At 42.3% G+C, this 19907-nt stretch overlaps 1 protein-coding gene across 1 annotated transcript in view; it reads right to left on the bottom strand.

Moving 5' to 3' along the window:
• Positions 1–3417: 3417 nt before the first annotated feature.
• The window catches only part of LOC148903084 (ERC protein 2-like), a 189666-nt gene continuing 173176 nt past the window's right edge, over positions 3418–19907 (bottom strand). Inside the window, exon 14 of the mRNA XM_088996190.1 lies at positions 3418–4210. The gene's annotated coding sequence lies outside the window, so the exon portion shown is untranslated. The remainder of the gene's footprint in view (positions 4211–19907) is intronic.

Genomic DNA, 19907 nt, shown 5'->3' with positions numbered 1-19907 from the left:
GCTGTCGAAGGTCATTGTTTATCTCATGATTTTACCATACCGTGACTCTGTAAATTATAAAACGTTGTCATGGAAGAAAAGTGAATGGGAAAATACAACAACAAACAAGGATGTGTTCAAACAAACGATGTATTATGGAAGACAACAGTCACACGTGGTCATATCAATCACCAAAAAAAATCTAATCCCTGATTTATGTGGGGGAAATAAATAAAATAAATATCTAATTCCCTCTCTCTTTGTATATATTGACGGACGGACGGACTGACGGACGGGCGAGCGGCGGGAGAGAGAGAGAGAGAGAGAGAGAGAGAGAGAGAGAGAGAGAGAGAGAGAGAGAGAGAGAGAGAGAGAGAGAGAGAGAGAGAGAGAGAGAGAGAGAGCGATAGAATCAGAATCAGAATCAGAATCATCTTTATTGCCAAGTATGTAGAACACACAAGGAATTTGTTTCCGGTAGAACACGATAGATAGATAGATAGATAGATAGATAGATAGATAGATAGATAGATAGATAGATAGATAGATAGATAGATAGATAGATAGATAGATAGATAGATAGATAGATAGATCTATCTCTCTATCTCTATCTATTCTGATTCTATCGCTCTCTCTCTCTCTCTCTCTCTCTCTCTCTCTCTCTCCCTCCCTCTCCCTCCGCCGCTCGCCCGTCCGAGATTTCAAAGTCAAGTCAAAACAATCTTTACGATGACACATTATAATTAAACAAAATGATACGTGCGTCAAACTCCACTAACAGTCATCCATGATCTCATCCATTTATCCTCACGAAGGTCGCAGGTGTGCTGGGCCTAACCCAGTTGCCATTGGGCAAAAGGTTGGAGTACACAGAACTGCTGGCAAGGCAACTTTTTTTTCAAAAGTGGAAGGAGACGGGCAAAGTAACGATTTAATTGCTCAATGCTGCCAATGGTGGCCCAGTAGTCTAGTGGTTAGGACACCGGCTTCACAGTGCAGAGGTTGCTGGTTTGCGACCCGGTCCGCACTCACTGTCTGGACTTTGCATATTCCCCCTGAACAAAGGAAGAATAAAAAAACAAATTTTAAAATATGGATCGGTGATCAACTGGCATGTCTGCCTTACAATTTTGAGTTAAAGGTCCAAATCTTGGCTTCAGGCTTTCATATGGAGTGTGGTAGTTTTCTCCAGGTCATCCGGCCGGCTTCTCGCCTCATTCCTAAAACATGCATGCTCTTTTCATTGACGAGTGACAATTGCTTGAAGCTGTCACTTGAAGTGTCAAAGCTTGTGTGGTGACGGAACCAGGGTGTACCCACATCTCATCTCCCTAATGAAGCAAGTGGTGTAAAAAATGGATGGATTTTATTTCATTGTGCAGGGGTACGTCATGAAGAATTCAAAAGTGTCCAGTATCATGACAGTAAACGTCTGGCAACTGGATGGGAAGTTTGAACAAGGGTGATGACACACACATCTCCGGATTCTACTCTTTGCACATGAGCCGCTGGCGGGCTTAGGTGCCAAGGTGCATCCAGCTGGTCTTACCAAACATGCTCAGTCACATTTGTGATCCCGCCCTCTTTGCCGTCCCCCCTCGATCACCTCCACATCCATCCCCACCCCGCCCCATGTTTTCTGAGGAAGAAAAGCCAGGGCCACATCTGGCTGAGTTTATGAGAGCGGGAGAGACTTGGTAGACCATGAAAACTGGGAAAAACTTCAAGAGTCTATTGTTGAAAGTGCCATTAGTGGTGGTGAAACTTTCATCTTGTGAAAATAGCCATTGTTGCACTCCCTTTGACCACCAAACACTGTCATAGGTATTGACATTATCCGGCTTAAAAGACACCTCATAGTTCCTGTGAAAGCAAAGTTTATTAAAACAACTGGAAACACGCTGACCACTGCAAAACATTGTGGGAACAAGTCAAGGGTGAATACTATGAGAACCCTCACAAACATTCACGGTCACGGATGAAGTCGATGACCGGTTCATGGGTGGTGAGGCACCGACGTCATCACAGTCAGATTTACAAACATTAACTCGACAGAGTAGCTTATTCACCATTTGATTGGCAACAGTTAACGTGTTTTGTTCAAAATGTCATGTCAGCATTCTTTATATAAACTGTAGCATAGCAAAAAAGAATTAAAAAAAACGTGACTATCGTGTTACCTTTACTAGATCCTGTGGGACTTCCAGATACAGACTGACAAGATGGTAATGGCCAACCAACCAGATATCGTGGTCATAGATAAAGGGCAAAGGAAAGCCGTTGTCGTGGATGTAGAGGTCCCGAGTGATGGAAACATCAGAAAGAAGGAACATGAGAAAATCGAGAAATACCAAGGGCTCAGAGAGGAGCTGGAGAGAGCCTGGAATGTAAAGGTGACAGTCGTGCCTGTGGTGGTCGGAGCACTCGGGGCAGTGACCCCCAAACTCGACGAGTGGTTGCAACAGATCCCGGGAACAGCATCGGATATCTCGGTCCAGAAAAGTGCAGTGCTGGGAACAGCACGGATACTGCGCAGAACCCTCAAGCTTCCTGGTCTCTGGTAGAGGACCTGAGCTTTGTATTTTTATGGTTAATTTTATCCTTGGATGTGGGAAGATTTTAGGTCCCAGAGAGCCTTTTGTGTCTTTTGGGTAAGAAGGCAACGTCCAATTGTCAATGTTTGTAAGTGACAGATTCTAAGACTTCTAGTTGCTTCAGAGTAATATTATGCACTGCCAAAAATAAACAGATAAACAAAATTTACTTTTCAAAACCAAAAATTGTGGCACTAGGATATGAAATGACGTCACCCCCACCCAAAAAAAAAAGCTAAAGAAAACATATCGTTGATATTGTTTCAGCAATCAAATTCACAGCAAGCTGAACAGAGAAATGTAATGACCCCATCCGACATTTCAACTGTGGGTGACTTTCAGCCCCTGAACAAAGGAAGGAGGAGAGGTTCCTCTAAAGTCAGGTCAGTTTTTAGTTCAGTCTTAAAACAGAAAAGGTTTAGATCCAGTCCAATATCAAAAAAATGTCTCTGAAAAATGGTTTGTCTCCATTGGCACGGTACATCAAGAAGGTCTTCGTGGATCTGAGGCTGTGAGGTCCATTGCGTGAAAAGTCCAATATTTAGTGGCAGAACTAAACTGAATATTACGTTCGCTAGTCCATCTGTACGTCTGTGTAAGCTCTCAGTCGTACAGGAGTGGTCCATCGATGAGAAGGTTTCTTCAGCCGTCATCTGTACAAAAGTGAAGGTTTCGGACGTTTCGCCTCCTATCCAAGAGGCTTCGTCAGCGAACTAAAGTCTGACTGGTCGTATCGGCCCCATTTATATATCCCTATGGGGCCGATACGACCAGTCAGACTTTAGTTCGCTGACGAAGCCTCTTGGATAGGAGGCGAAACGTCCGAAACCTTCATTTTTGTACAGATGACGGCTGAAGAAACCTTCTCATCGATAGTCCATCTGTAGTTCATCTGTAAATTCTGTGCCTTGGCTACATTCGTAATACATGTAGTGGCTCAAATTTGTGTAGCACATTTAAGTGGGCCCAACACTCCTACCTGCCCCCCTACATTTGGGTCATGGGATTCGTCAAAAAAGAAGACAACATTTGGAGCTTATCAGAGGTTGGGGCTCCCGAAATACACGTCCGTCTGGCAAGAAATAAACTTCACACAAATCTGATGGGTTGCATCAGAACATCAAATTGTGTGCATTTTTTTTGCAAAATAGGTTGTCATGAGATTACTTGCTGATCAATGACGTCATCGGTTGGATATGCAAAATCTTTTTCTCATTTGTGCTGTCATTATGGACAGTCATTTACTTTTTTTTCTCGGCAGTGGGGGGATGTCAGTTCACCCCCCTGCAACAGCACCACCACCCAGCCTCCCCCTATTTGAAATGAATTAAATGATTACCAGTGTTTTGGGGATTTCGGGGGTGGGGGGGGGGTCATTGTTACCATTTATTCTAATGTATTTCAATGGCCATCAGATAAAACACAAGTGTCAAGTGTAGTCTTTTAGTGGGCAGGTCCGTTCCCAATCGCCGATTTTAAGGTAAATCAATAAGTAAATGAAATCGACTGTTGCATCTTCTGATAGGTAATTTTAATTCCGTTGACTGGTGATCGGCTCCAAAATCCAAGCGTAGTTGTAGTAATCCGACAGTGGCACTGCAGTATCTGGACCTCCCGAGATCTGTCGCCGCAAGCAGCTGTTGACAGAAACAGGATGAATACATATTTGTGCGAGAGGTCAAATACCACGTAACAAAAGAAGTGCTAAAATCCACATGAATTTGAAGATACATCAAACCTCTTGTTTTAGACGTGATTTGTCATCACAGGAAATCAGGTTCTGGTAGTGGACAAATAAAAGCTCAGCGTCTCCTATCAGATCAGGTTTTCTATTTCTCTACTGTTTTGTTGCTAAATGTCTGGCGAGCCTCCAGAGCTCCTTAAGGCAGCAGCCCAAACATCAAGTGCTCATAAAAAAAGTTGGGGGAAGGGAAACTCAGTTTGGAATGTGTCTTATTCAGGGAGCACAACAGTCAAAAACAACTCACTACGTTCCTGAGGATTGTTTAAAAAATGGGGATGTATGTCAATCATGATGAGAGCACTGCATTGCGTCAGCCCACAGGCTATTCAGAATCAGAATCAGAAACCCTTTATTCGTCCCACAATGGGGAAATTTGCAGTCCACAACAGCAATTTGAAAAGGGATGGGGTCGGGGAATGAAAGGATAGAAAACAAGATATTCTAATCATAGTAAAATAAAAATGTCAACTGTATACTGTAAATGTGCAAAACCGTTCCATAAAAAAAAACTGTACATAGTGCAAATATCAAGAAAGGCATATTGAGATATGTAGCTGTATTGCATCAACCCATATTTACAGTACAAGTGTCAAGTATCCAGTTTTTTTTTCACATGTGATTATTGAGAATTGGGAAGCCTGACAGCAGTCGGTAGGAACGAGCCTCTCCTTCTTGCAGTGTGGGTGTAAGAGTCTCTGGCTGAAAGAGCTACCCAGTGCTGTGAGGGTGGGCAGTGTGTGTTACACAGTATTACTGTGAGTCACACACATTTGAATGCCGCTGGCCATCATCACAAATAATGTTCTATCAACCATGCAAACATGACATTGGGTGTTCATCATGAAAATTCAAACGATCCTGAAAGAAAGCAGATGAGCCTAGCGTGTTGGTTTTCAAAACGGATCATGTGGAATGTGCCCACTTCTGCAATGCATGCTCATTGGCTGAAGAGTGACCATGCGTTACAGCCACAAGTAAATGAACAGGCAGTGCTATTAAAGTGGCATGATTTGTTATGCAACAAAGTGTATGTGTGCGCGACAGTGTGTGTGTGTGTGTGTGTGTGTGTGTGCTTGTATAAACCCAAACGCGAGTTTGTCTAAATTTGTGACTCAAGTTTCTCTGCTATCGTCTGCACTTAAAGGACAACCGACGTCACTTTTTTGTTTTTTAACTGACATTAGAAAAACATTTTATAGCATCTAAAATACCCAAAACGAATGATATTTTTAGTCAAATGCAAAACACCAATAAAAATGACTTAAAGTGTCCAAAATCTGCAAAAAATTGAGCTGCGAATTGGACATTTTCAGAAAGTCCCGCCCCCAGTTAGTGACGTCACGCCAAGACGTCTTGCATTGCTAGTGAATCAAAACAATGGCTTCAGATTCGGAGAATATGCTTTCTTGTTACACATCCAGTTATGAATATGATTCAAATAGTTCTGAAGAAGAACGCATACATTTTTGCAATCAATTAAAGAATGTATTTGTGCCATTTTGAGGCACCTTGGGGAGAAATCTCTCACACAAAAAAAGATGCACAAAATGGCGACCTCCTGTGGCCACCTCCGTTTCCACAGGCTGATAAATTCCTTATATGGCGCTTGGACGCCCTCTTCTGGCCTTCCGGCGGGTTTTGGGTGAAACACGAGGTTCCCAGACCAAACATTACAGCAAAATACATTGACGTGATGGAAGGAACGCTACAATACGTTTTTTTACGGTCATGGGGCGGTCCTTTAGTGACGTCACGTACGGACTCGTCACCAACTCAAAAACAAGACTTCCTGAATATTCAGCGCGAGTCTTAAAACGGAAAATATAGCTATATGCTGTGGAATCTTTGTAAAATACGCTCAGCAGAAGTAATTTGAAGCCATTTTACAAATTATGGACACAACTTTTCCGGAGACGTCGGTTGTCCTTTAAGTTAATGATTTGGGGTGGTAGCATAGAATCAATAAATATGGCCCATGGCAGACCATAATAGAGAGCACAACCTGCTTGTTGATATGCACAAAGAGCGCTCCTCTTTCTTGTCTGTCGGCACCCCTCTTGCACCACCCGCAACAGATGCACTCAGATCAGCGTCCACATTCAGAATGATGTTCATGCTTTATTAAACGGTATTAAACTGTACCAAAAGGGAAATCAACCCGGATTGTCTTTGCAATAATATGTTTTATGCACCTTCACCAGTATAAACATTCCATTATGATTTATGTATATTGCGTAGGTGGAAGACAAATTAAGCAGCTAAATTCATGTTTGTCCATCTCAGGGGCGGCCGTTTTGCTGAAAATGACGTGACAGCTGCACACAAATCATGGCTGTTTCCTGAAACACAGTTGACGCCCTTCCTGTCATTGCTGTTTGGGCAATATCCTCACTGTTTTTTCCCCTTTCTATTTTGTTTTCATATATATGATTTTTTTAATTGATATATGTCGCAATATACTTTTTTTCTGGAAAGGCTTATTGGTGGTATTCAGCATTCCCACTTGTTAAAAAAATATTTAGTTTAAATTTTTTTTTCTTCATTCTAATTATAAAAGCCATCAATTTTATTCACAGATGCTCTCCATTTCCTTGCAAACATTACCTATACAGTACGATGGTACGGGTGCCTATGAATAACACAAGACACTAAATGAGAAAAAAAGTGGTCTTAATTGGTCTGTGCTATCATGGAAACATAAAACCTATTTTAAAAATAAGGGCAACAGTGTGTCTTCCATTGAAGATTGGGCCCAGAAACAAAAGCCTCAAGTTTACTTTTGCTACAGTATTTTTTAATGATTTCTCTTCTTCTTACTTTTTCTTTTTTTTCTTCCTACTTTTACGACTTCCTCCTAGATGGAGTTGCAGCTCTAACCCAAACAAAACTCATTTTTTTAGTTATTGGCCCTCATGGCATGTAATGGAGAATCAAGCTAATTATCCCTACAGCTGTTTTCACTTGATTTTATGTAAGCAATACCTGGCTGATTTAGAGAGCAACAGTGAGGCCCTTCTTAGCGCTCCAGGCCTCCAGGCTGGCTGGAATTAGAGTGCAAAATGCCAGATTTGCCCCGCCCCCACTCCCGGCCCCGCCCAATGCTGCCCGTGTGTATCCCAGCACCCATCTCCCAACATACAGCTTTTTTTAACTATAGTCAGACAGAATCACATCCTTAACATCAAAATATTGCTTTTGCCTCCTTCATATACACCTCAAATTCTCCCTTTAATGTTCCAGAAAGTGACTGTTCAATCATTAAAAATGGACTTGTATGACAAGTGCTCATTTTCTTCCACTTAGTCCCTTATTAATGTAGGCGGTGAGGGAGGATGTGGCTCGGACTAAATTGGAACCATCTCCTGCTGTCATTGGCCAAGGAAGTAAATGCCAGTGCGGATGGCAAAGAAGAGGACAGAGACAAAAGGGTAAAGGCACAAAGTGGCATTTCGAGGATGGCTGGTGCTGTAGAAAGGGCAGGGGAATGGGGGGTGAAAAGTGAAAGAAAACAATCACTCACAGGCTAATTACATAATTTCCTTGTGCGAATGCTTTCAAAGGCTTGTCAGTTAGTTGCGACCATGATGATACCAACCATCAGAATGTGCTTCCTGTTGAGGTCCGATACCAGCAAAGTACCCTCCAAAAAACAAACAAAAAAAAAACATACAAACAAACAAAAAGTGAGACAGTGTACACCTGCCCATTATTTTTAAGACATAATGCACACATTCAATATAGAAGTGTTCACTCTGAGTCCAAATTGACATTGTTGACATTTTTATGTTAAGGCAGCTTTGAGCTTTTAGCCATCTTAAAATGCTATTTCCTCACCAACCCCTCCCCCCTCCAAAGTGGTGTTTCCCTACATTAATCTCATATTCATTCCTATAAAGCCACCTGCTCTTCAAACCACAGCTCTAAGCAATCCAAGAAAACCACTGGGTCCTCACTTTTCTGTGTCACAAAGTGAGGAGCCATCACTGTACTGAAGAAACACATGCCCACGTTCTCAGACACCAGTGAAAAACTTATTTTTGCATCGGAGTTGACTTTTTTCACACACTGGGTTCTATTCACTTGAATGAGAGGTCTCCAGTCAACAAAGCAGCGCGTCACCACTTCCCCGGCCCGACGAATGTGGCTCCTGACTTGGCAATGGCACCTTTAGGCAGCCACCAACAGGCGACGGAGTGAACATGGCAAGGCATGGACTGAGAAAGGTGGCCATATGAATGAAAGTGGTGTGTAGTGGGGGATGTTTTTGACTGTTGGAGACGTGGCAGCAGTCTGACTTGTGATAACAAATGTTCACTCCCGTTATGTGGGTGGTGCGTGCAGAATGTACGGTTTTAAGACACCCTCATTAAAGAGGGGCCGCGAGTTTGAGACCCCTGCTGTAAGGTCAGCAATTGTGTTTTGCAGGAGCCATAATCATATATTTTTTGACAATTCAAAATTTTGAACACATAAATTGTGAAATATTTTGTTCACATGCACAACTGGGTCCAACCCCCCTCCCATTTTCTGACACGATATCCGACAGAATAATCAAGCAGCAGATGTAGGTCTGCCAAGTTCTGTCACAACCAAAAGTTTGACTGCATCCAGTATTGGACTTTTCAATGTGCTATTCTTTAGTATCCATCCATCCATCCAGCCATCCATTTTCCATACCGCTTAATCCTCATTAGGGTCGCGGGGGGTGCTGGAGCCGAGCTCAGCTGTCTTCGGGCACGAGGCGGGGGACACCCTGACTTGGTTGCCAGCCAATCACAGGGCACACAAGACGAACAACAGTCACCCTCACACTCACACCTAGCGATAATTTGGAGTTGTCAATCTACCTGCCATGCATGTTTTTGGAATGTGGGAGGAAACCGGAGGACCCGGAGAAAACCCACGCGGGTCCGGGGAGAACATGCAAACTCCACACAGGCAAACTCCACACACTCCGCACTGTGAAGCCGTTGTGCTAACCACTCAACTACCGGGCTATTCTTTATTATTTATCTGTAAATTACATCCGATTGGTGCTGCCAGCAAATTTTTGTTTCATAAATGTGCTGAGTTCCAACACTTGGTGTGCTCTTTGTGCAGTTTTTAGATTTGTATGTGTAATCTATGGAAAATATCTCTTGTCTTTTAATTACATATTGACTAACGACCTGTGCAGATCGGACCTAAATGACAATGTTTTAATTTTCTCAATTTTCAATCTAAGTTGCGAGAACAAACACACTTTTTCTTGCATATTTATTGGATTGGATTGGATTTGACTTGATTAGTTTCGCAGTGGAAAAATTTACATTTCACAGCAGCAAAGTTATGAAAGAAGTGAAAGTAGAAAAGCAAAGTACAGAAGCTGCTGGAAAGGCAGCCACTCTCGCGGCCCCGTCTTGAAGTCAAAAGAACAAAAAAAACTAAATAACATATAACATGACAATTATCAAATAGATTGAGGAGAATCAAGTAAATTAACACTGCTCACGTAACAATTTCAATGGCAGCCTCCGATCTTCATCAACCTGAAATGTCAAACATGAAAGACATTGTGGTAAGAAAATAAATACAAATTGCTTTCATATTAACAACTGCGTGTAAAACGTTCAAGATTGAAATAAAAGTGCTGGACAAAATTGAGGTGTCCAGAAGTTTAGTCGACAAATATTCATTGTGGTAAGAAAATAAATACAAATTGCTTTCATATTAACAACTGCGTGTAAAACGTTCAAGATTGAAATAAAAGTGCTGGACAAAATTGAGGTGTCTAGAAGTTTAGTCGACAAATGTTCAAGAAAAAAAAACACTCAATATGTTGAAATAAAAGCTATTGTCTGTGCGTTGTATTGAAATGTGCCAGAAACAAGTGCACGGCACATATAACATACATAAAAACAATGCATTGTTCCAGCTGCCAAACCGGACATTCTCATTAATTTATCAATGCGGTTTTTCACGAAATATTTAACTCCCTTCCAAGTTCTCCGTTTCAATTCTTCTGGTGAAGCCTTAATGCAGTTCATGCATTCGTCTTTGCCTGGAACATTGAGAGACCTGATGGAGTCCATCAAGGTTTTCTCCACAGCGTGGATTTCTTCTTCTGTCCACTTTTTTACTTTCATTTTTACGTCTTCCTTCCCTATATAAAATGGGACAGTATATTAATATTCCTCCAAAAAGTTAAGTACCTTGCTCATTTTTGCAAGCTGCAATGTCCTCTCCGGCATCCGATAAAATTGACGGTGCACTCTGATATCATGGCCTAGGAAGTCTGCCAGCTCGTCCATTTCATTGTCTTTTAAATTGAGAACTTTGGACATTGTGGCCATGTGTTTTCTCAATTTTGTGAAAGACAATGCTTCCAGATTTTTTGCCCCGCAGTTTAGGGCTATCTGACGAATTACATCAGATCCTCTGAAGTGACTGGGAGCTTGTGGTCTTGCAAAAAAGAATGTGTTTTCATCCAGTATCCCACATTCATGACGAGTATTGGCAAGTAACGTCATGGATGTCTGCACTTCACGTGTCAGGAGAATGGGAACCTTTCGCCCTCGTTTACCTTGTATTTCAATTCTTTGGAAGTGCCGAAAAAGTTTCCGCTCAAGGTCAGACAAAGTCAGCTCCACATCCAGATATGTCGACGATGTATCTCTCAAAGTAAACGCAGTAAGTGGCATCTTAGAAACTTCCCCTTCTCTTCTCCGGTTGAAAAAGGATAATTTCGCAAAGTGTAATTTTTGCAAGTTCTCCCCAATGTTTCCTACTTGTGTCTTCTTTGAGTTTTGTTTGGTAAACCTGTCTTTGGACCTCAAGATACTCATGCATCTTTTTCACATCTTCGGTAAAAGGCAGAAGTTGTGGAACATTCCATTTTGCCTCTCGTAGATTTCTGAGGGCCTTTGAGGACACACATTCACTCCATCTGGTGCAACAGATTTGTTTGAACACCCATGCATTATTAATGGGATTGTCATCACCTGAGATTTATCCTTCACATTCAATAATATTTGCAATTTTCCTGAGGTTGTGGCCTAACTTGAGTACCATCCTTAGATGGTATTTCGAATGCATTTAATTGCTCATTTAAGCCAGCCACCTTCCTCACTGCTTCGATCACATGAGGGAAATTTACTGGGATGAAGAAATCCACCATGTCTTTAAGCTTTCCATTTTCTTCCCTTGTAGAAGCAGTCGTCCTGTCTCACACATCTTCTGTCTGATGTAGTCATGTTTTGAGACATCATGCCCATGCTTATTGAAGAGGTGTTCCCCAAATTTCGGAATCACCTTTTCATTACGCACAGCATTTGTGATTGCATCTTGGTGCATCACAAGCACCATTTTCCAAAACTGTTCATTTACACCACCTGGAACTGGCTGAGCATATTCACACAAGGCCTGAACCCTAGTCTTTCCTGGTTTCAAATTGTGCACATGCATGTTTAAGTGACACCTCTGCATGTGCCTGCACATTGCTCTCCTCATAAAGTAGCCGTGACAATTCACACAATGCATGTGATCTTTGGCTTCCACGTTTTTTTGGATTGTTGACGAGGTATCAACATTCCTTGACCTTCACGAAGAATGTCATTGCTATGGCCACAATTCAGAAGCCAGCTCAATGGCAAGAACAAGACCCGGGCAATAAACAGCCCTGCCAGTGATCAGATACCCTGCAGGAATAATAAGGTGGCCAAAGGAAGAGATTCAGACCACGGATGTTAAGACCCGAAAACTCTTCACCATGCACGGAGGGTTCCATCCCAAGTCCAGCACCCTGAGACTGTACACAAGCCGTAAGGAAGGAGGCCGGGGACTAGTGAGTGTGAGAGCCACTGTCCAGGATGAAACATCCAAGCTCCATGAATACATCAAAGAGAAGGCTCCAACGGATGTACTCAGAGAATGTCTCAGACAATGGGGAACAGAGGATGAGGTGATGGAAGAGGGACAATCATGGGAGGAAAAGCCCCTACACGGGATATACCACCGAACCATAGCAGAAGTGGCTGATCTCAAGAAGTCATATCAGTGGCTAGAGAGGGCTGGCCTCAAGGACAGCACAGAGGCACTCATCCTGGCTGCCCAAGAGCAGGCCCTGAACACCAGAGCCATAGAGTCAGGGATATACCACACCAGACAAGACCCAAGGTGGAGGTTGTGCAAAGAGGCACCTGAGACAATCCAACACATAACTGCAGGGTGTAAGATGCTGGCAGGGAAAGCCTACATGGAGCGCCATAACCAGGTGGCTGGCATAGTCTACCGAAACATCTGTGCGGAGTATGGACTGGAAACCCCAAGGTCAAAATGGGAAACACCTCCCAAGATGATAGAGAATGACCGAGCAAAGATCCTGTGGGACTTCCAGATACAGATTGACAAGATGGTAATGGCCAACCAACCAGATATCGTGGTCATAGATAAAGGGAAAAAGAAAGCCATTGTCGTGGATGTAGCGGTCCCGAGTGATGGAAACATCAGAAAGAAGGAACATGAGAAAATCGAGAAATACCAAGGGCTCAGAGAGGAGCTGGAGAGAGCCGGGAAGGTAAAGGTGACAGTCGTGCCTGTGGTGGTCGGAGCGCTCGGGGCAGTGACCCCCAAACTCGACGAGTGGTTGCAACAGATCCCGGGAACCACATCGGATATCTCGGTCCAGAAAAGCGCAGTGCTGGGAACAGCACGGATACTGCGCAGAACCCTCAAGCTTCCTGGCCTCTGGTAGAGGACCCGAGCTAAAATGGGGGACAGACACCACCCATGGTGGGTGAGACGAGGATTTTTTTCTATATATAATAGCAGTTTATTTGCTACACACTTTTGCGAATTTCCATAGAACTGTTGAAATATTGACATAAACAATTTCAAAAGATCTCTCTGGTGCAAATTTTGAACTTCAGCATGCTCATTCTCGTATTAGACATTGTAATAGGAAGACAATTGTTTTGAAGAGATGGACCATAAGGGATGCAGCCTATCGAAGTGTTGCTTTAATTACTCTTGAAACGCATTTTCCCCCTCTCACTGTATGTATGTATGATACCGTCCAGTGATTTCATGGTATCCTTTACTATTCTCATAATAACATGAGAGTGAATACATTCCAAGAAATGTTAAATCCAGGTTTTCAAAAAATATGTTTTTCCCCATATCTAGATTAATAGAATCAGAAAGCCTTTAATAGTCCCACAATGGGGGAATTTGCAATAGATTAAGCACAATAGATTTTTATGACGATACTGACCGGACTCTGGTGCTCAGGGACACTTGCACTATGACCAACATTACTAGAAGTGTGGTCATGGCTTTTGTCTTCATTGGAGCTCTCTTTGTGATTTATCTAAAAAACAAACAAAAAAAACATTAAGTCAACTTCCAATTAAAGATTGTTTGGTTACAGCATAAATGGGTTACTCTCTTCAGATAGTATGTGTCACAATGTGCAGGTGGCTGAAGTCTAAGGATTTGACACTGTAAGTGTAACTGAAGTCGCAATTTTTTTTAAAAAACACTGTCGATAAAGTTAAATTTAATTTCATTTCATTTGTGGAAGACTATAGTTCAGCGAACGTTGCAGTCAGTCAAATGCGGTCCTTATACCTTGGTTGACTTTGTGGTTCAGTCTTCTCAGATCTCTCCATCTCATATCTCATCCAACGACTTTTATCCTGCAAAAACAAAAATTACATTTTGAGATGTTAATCATGTTGTTTCTTTTTATTTATTGATTGTCATTTGTGGCACTTTTGGAAATACTGTTGCTTTTTTTTTGCCATAACCGCCAATATTCATATTCATATTCGTATTCATATTTCATAACTTTGCTGCTGTGAAATGTAAATGTCTCCACTGCAAGACTAATAAAGGCAAATCCAATCCAATCCAATCCAATATTGGTTAATGGCTTGATCTGCTCTATTCAATGCAAAGAACTTAATGATCACTGTCCTTATTTCTGACAAGAATTCCAATAAATAGCCTTGAAACATGTTCAAATTCTGAGATTACAATTGCTGCCACTTTTATTCCTGTCTCTGGCTGTTTGGATCAATCTGTATATTTTGAACACATGCAAGGATGCATCTGGGAAATTAAAAAAGGGTTGTGTCTGAAAAGGGGGCCAAAGTCTAAAATGGATAGGGCCAGATTTAACTAGATTGCCCAAGTATACAAAACTGATTGGAATAAACCAAAATAAATTCATTGGAGCATATTTCTAAATTGCAAAAAAAAAAAAAAAAAAAAAAACATCATTTGTCTAAAATCTATATTTCTAATATACAAACAATTTTAATTCAAGTCAAATCATTTATTCATCCATAAAATAAACAAAGTATTTATATTTTCTTAAGTTACTACACAATACATTTTGTGCTATTTTGATATGCTACGGTACAGTGATGACAAAGAGAACAGACTTAGCACAATATTTCTCATTAGTGTCTACTTAAATTTCTTTGCTTGGAAGATTTCCAATGTGCTGCAACAGCTCTGAAATAATGTCCCTTATCCGCTAAATTCGAATCGTTAACAGCAGTTTGCTGAAACGAATTGTCACTCCATTGCTTCTTAAAAAATGAAAATATATTTCTGTTTAATATGTTTCAGGGTTTTACTCCTGTTCTCTCGCGTCATAATGCAACCATTTATGTCGATGTCGTTCGATGTAAATACTGCAATGTATCATGGGTAAATGATTATTCGATTATATTATCTCAGCAGTTTCCAGCGAATCACGCCGAAAGTTAAAACCTCTCAAGCAAAACGAACAGTTTTCAATTGCTGTTTAACTAAATTTGTTTCTTTAGCTATTTTAAAAGAAATATGTCATATGAGGCGCAGATCACGTAGCAATATAGGCCAATCGTAATAGACGCGCGCCGGTGCTGGCGCAGTGGAGTTACAAAGTTGCTCCAGCGGCTGTCAAAATGCGTAAATGGGGCGGCCCAAATGCATGTCTGCACATGTGTTTTTGCATTTACAATAGAATCGGGGCTGCAGTATTAGCTGTATGTATCAATTTAATTCGATTTTATAAAACTCATCAAGTAATGCTGGCTGCACTGGCCCATGAACCATGGTGAAGGTGGTGACAGTCTCGAAAATACGATTTATGGGACCAATCTATGTCACAGTAGTTTCATCATTATCTGATCGAAATATGCTGGATGCTCTCGATGCTAGTGTGCCACGTTGTTGGCATAAGGCCGTGCCATCGAATGCTACATGCAACGCACCAATTGTAGGCCTTGTGTTACTTATACGTATTTTCACATATAAATATGTTGTGGCGGGCATACTCATTCCTCTACTGCTACAATGTCTTACTTGCTTAAGGTTGTCCATCGTGTCCGATGATGACAGTCCAGCTCTACTTCTTCTTGTGGGACCATTTCATGTGACTGTATAGCCCAATCCGTGAGCCACACTGCTTGCCACAGGCAGAGCAGGTGAAGGCATTGACTGGGGTTGTGGGTATGGCACTGGCTTGATGTCTCCTTTGACTTTTCCTGGTCCGGCGGTCAACTCAGTCTTCCTCAAGTTTCTGTATGCCTTGTTGGAGGAGCTGCCGCCAGATGGAGCGTTGAGCTACAATGTCCTCCAGCTGGGTCGGTCAGGTTCAGGCCGCATTTTTTTCATGGAAGTCTTCACCTGGTCGTTAGAGCGGTTTTTTGGGGCCTCCTGCCAGGCGACGGCCGAGATGGAGCTGGCCATAAAGCACCTTATGTGGCAAACGCTCTTCTGGCCTCCTGATCACATGGCCTAGCCAGCGAAGTTGGTGCTGGGTGACCGTAGCTCCCACACTGGTGCAGTTGGTTTTGCAGAGTATTTCAGTGTGGGGCACTCTGTCTCTCCAGGATAGCCCAAGGATGCATTGTAGGCACTTGATGTGGAAGGCCTTAATCATCCTGAGTTGGTGACTGTACAGCGTCCATGCTTCACAGCTGTAGAGGAGGGTTGACACAACAACAGCCCGATAAACTGCAGTCTTGGTGTGGAGTTTGAGATCTTTTGAAAGACTCTCCTCCTAAGTCTGCCAAAAGATGCTAATGCCTGTTTGATCCAGTTTTTTATCTCTCTGTCGATGCTGCAGTCGTCAGAGAGAAAGCTGCCCAGGTATTTGAAAGAGTCCACTATTGGTAGTGTCTTATTGGAAATGGTGAATGTTGGTGGATGAACTGGAGGAATGGATGCCACTGACAGATTACCTCAGTCTTTTCCACATTGACAGATAGGCCCAGTCTACCATAGGCATCTGCAGCAGCTGAGAGCCTAGCTCAGACATGGGCAAACTATGGCCCGCGGGCCACATACGGCCCGTTAGGCTTTTTAATCCGGCCCGCCGAACCTGCCCAAATTATAGTAAAAACGGTGTCTGAAGCTCATGACAAAAAGTTAGCGACAACAGGGCAGATAACTGAAAAGTTGCCTGCCTTGAAGTACAATGAGACAAACTAATCACATTAAAAAACATTGTCACAAAGTATACAGTTTTTTTTTGAATCAAGAATGTACCTACTACAAACGCTACCTTGCTTAATTTACAGTAAATGTGCATGGCTGGTTTTTGCTGCAGTAGTCGATTGTCGTTGTGGTGACAATGCAACGTTTGCATTGCTTCCTACGAGCCACTAAGCCCCTTTCATAAGTCTCACGTACAGTTTACAGTCACGGTTTAATGTAAATTTACGTTTTGTAGCGTCACATATGTTGTTAGCTTCTTTTGAATCTTTCTTTTGGGCTGAGGTTCTGTGCATCTATTTTGGAAAATGATATACAATTGCACGACTGTATAACGCTTGTGAAAGTCCGGAAGAAAAAAGCAGGCTTCTGATTGGCTGTCGTGCCGAGTATGCAAATTTCACTGCAGGTAGCCTATGTCTGTGTGCTCGGCGACGGTACACGTATATTGTTTGCGCGTGAAGGCGAGGGCGTCAGTGAGGAGTTTGTTGAGCGCGTGGTCAGGACAATCCATCTATGATTTGGCGGAATTTAACACAAGTAGGTATTATTGAGCTTGAATATTTCGTTGTGGAATAATATGTTTTGAATGTTGAAAGTGATTCCATTTTTCAATAAATGTTGATTTCTTTAACTTTGCCCCAGCAATGAAAATTTATTAAAAACAGACGCAATCTTGATGAATCACAGTGCATATGTTATTTTAATCTATTTCCATTTCCTCCTCCAAGTATCTGCGAAATAGTATGTAAACGCCATATTCCTTGAGACAAATTTATTAACTGATCAGGGATATTTTTCACATTTGAAAGACAGTTAATAAATTGGGTTCTTACTGTGCTATGAGGTTTGTACACACTACATTTAAAGGACAACCGGCACCATTTTTTTGTGTTTCCCACGGACATCAGAAAAACGTTTTATAGCATCTAAAATACCCAAAACAGGCAGGCTGATATTTTTAGTGAAATGAAAAACACCAATAAAAATGACTTCAAAATGAATCCGGAAATGGCCAGTTTCAGAAGGTCCCACCCCCTTGTTCGTGACGTCACGCCAAGACGTCTTGCCTTGCTCGAGAATCAAAACAATGGCTTCAGATTCGGAGAAGATGTTTTCTTGTTACTCATCCACTTATGAATATGATTCAAATAGTTCTGAAGAGGAAAGCATAAATGTTTGCAATTGATTCAAGGAGTCCTCCCATATCAATTCGAGCCGCCAATGACAGCAATGTAGCACCCAGAAAATGCAGAAGATTGCGCCCGAGCTCCGTTGGAAATGGGCTGATTTGTCAGCTGGGAATTTGTGTCAGCGAATCTCAAATAGTTGTCTTGGTGCAACGATTCACCATCGCGTTATTTATGTGTTTTCCTTCTAATTTCGCCATCAACACGGATCAACACGAAGTTTTCAGACCAAACAGAGTACCCAAAATGCATTGTGTGTCGCTTTCTCGGTCAGGGGCGGTCCAAACGTGACGTCACATGGGGATCGTCATCAACAAGACTTCGTGAATATTCAGCGCAAGTCTTAGAACGTAAACTATAGCTATATGCTGTGGAATCTTTGTAAAATACGCTCAGTAGAAGTCATTTGAAGTGATTTTATAAATTATGGACATAACTTGTCCGGAGGCGTCGGTTGTCCTTTTATGCTTTAGGTTTAGTATTTCCGGCCCAAACACTCCCTCCAAATACTCCTGGCCTGGCCCCTCTGTCAAATTTTAGAACCCAATGCGGCCCGCGAGTCAAAAAGTTTGCCCACCCCTGGCCTAGCTTGTAGTGCTTCTGGTGTGTGGGCCACAACTGCACAGTCATCTGCATATTGGAGTTCGATGACTTGCTCTGATCTTACTTTCGTGACTGCTTGGAGCCTCCTGATGTTGAATATATTTCCATCAAGCCGGAAATCTATGGCAACCCCATTGTTCTTCTCGATCCTCTCATGGAGCAACAGTGTCACACTCAGGAGGAAGATGTTGAACAGGACTGGTGCGAGGACACATCCCTGGCGTACACCAGTCTGCCACATTAGGGTCGCATACACTCACACAGTTTTTTGGTCTGGAATGCCCCCGTGGGGACACTTTAGGAAATATCATGAAACGTCGATGAAAAGGTTTCTTCAGCCGTCATCTGTACTTTTAGTTCGCTGAAGAAGCATATTGGATAAGAAGCGTAATGTCCGACACCTTCAAAATAGTATGACGGCTGAAGAAACCTTTTCATCGATCGACCACTCCTATACGACTGAGAGCTTACACAGACGTGTCATGAAACGTCTTTAAACCATGGTCTGAAGTCCCTCAGAGCAATTTGCCCGTGGGGACCTCATTTTGCAGTCTCTCAGAGCAATTTGACCTAAAATGCGGTCCCCACGGGTACACGAGTCCCCACCGGGCTGCGTGCAGTCAGGTTGATGTCGTCACCGTGGCACACAAACAAGAACACACACGCACACACACACACACACACACGCACACTCCGAAGGTGTATGCAGCAGACAGGAACACAGAAAAAGTGTTGTTCGCAAGAATACTCGTTTATTGCTGAAACTGTCCTGAGGCAGAAAATAAAGAACATAGTGTTCATACAGGTCTTAAGTACAGGTTTGTGCCACGACAATAAAAGGTGTGAAAAGGGGCATGGAATTCCCTCTCTTCACTCCCAAATTCCTCTCTCAAATACCTCCCCACTCCGTCTCTCTCACAGGTTCATTTCGGTCTAATCTCCCATTCATTTCTATCAACTTCTAATCACAGGATTACTTTGCTTCTGTTGTTCTGAGCCCATTTTAAAAGGTGGTCTTTACGTGATTAAGAGAGATGTCAGCTCAAGCAGAATCAAACACGAAGGCTACGGATGCCTGCAGGGCTGTGCTGCTTACTGTATACTATACATTGGATTTTTTTCATGATCAACATTACCTCAGACATCCCGTGACAGGAATAGGAAAATTGCTTGGATTCCAATTCCAAACATGTGCCATATATTTTACATGATTTCAAGATTTTATTTTGAATAGAACTCATGGCCTTGCAGACTAAGTAGAGCGTTAATTTCCTCTCCTTGATCATTCAGACTACCAACCCAGAATTGTACAGTGAACAAAAGTAAAAA

This window comes from Hippocampus bargibanti, linkage group LG01 (assembly GCF_051943395.1).
Source record: "Hippocampus bargibanti isolate YZ-2025 linkage group LG01, ASM5194339v1, whole genome shotgun sequence".
Taxonomy (NCBI): domain Eukaryota; kingdom Metazoa; phylum Chordata; class Actinopteri; order Syngnathiformes; family Syngnathidae; genus Hippocampus; species Hippocampus bargibanti.
The sequence above is the reverse complement of the archived record's forward strand: the minus strand, read 5'-3'. Positions and strand labels throughout refer to the sequence as shown.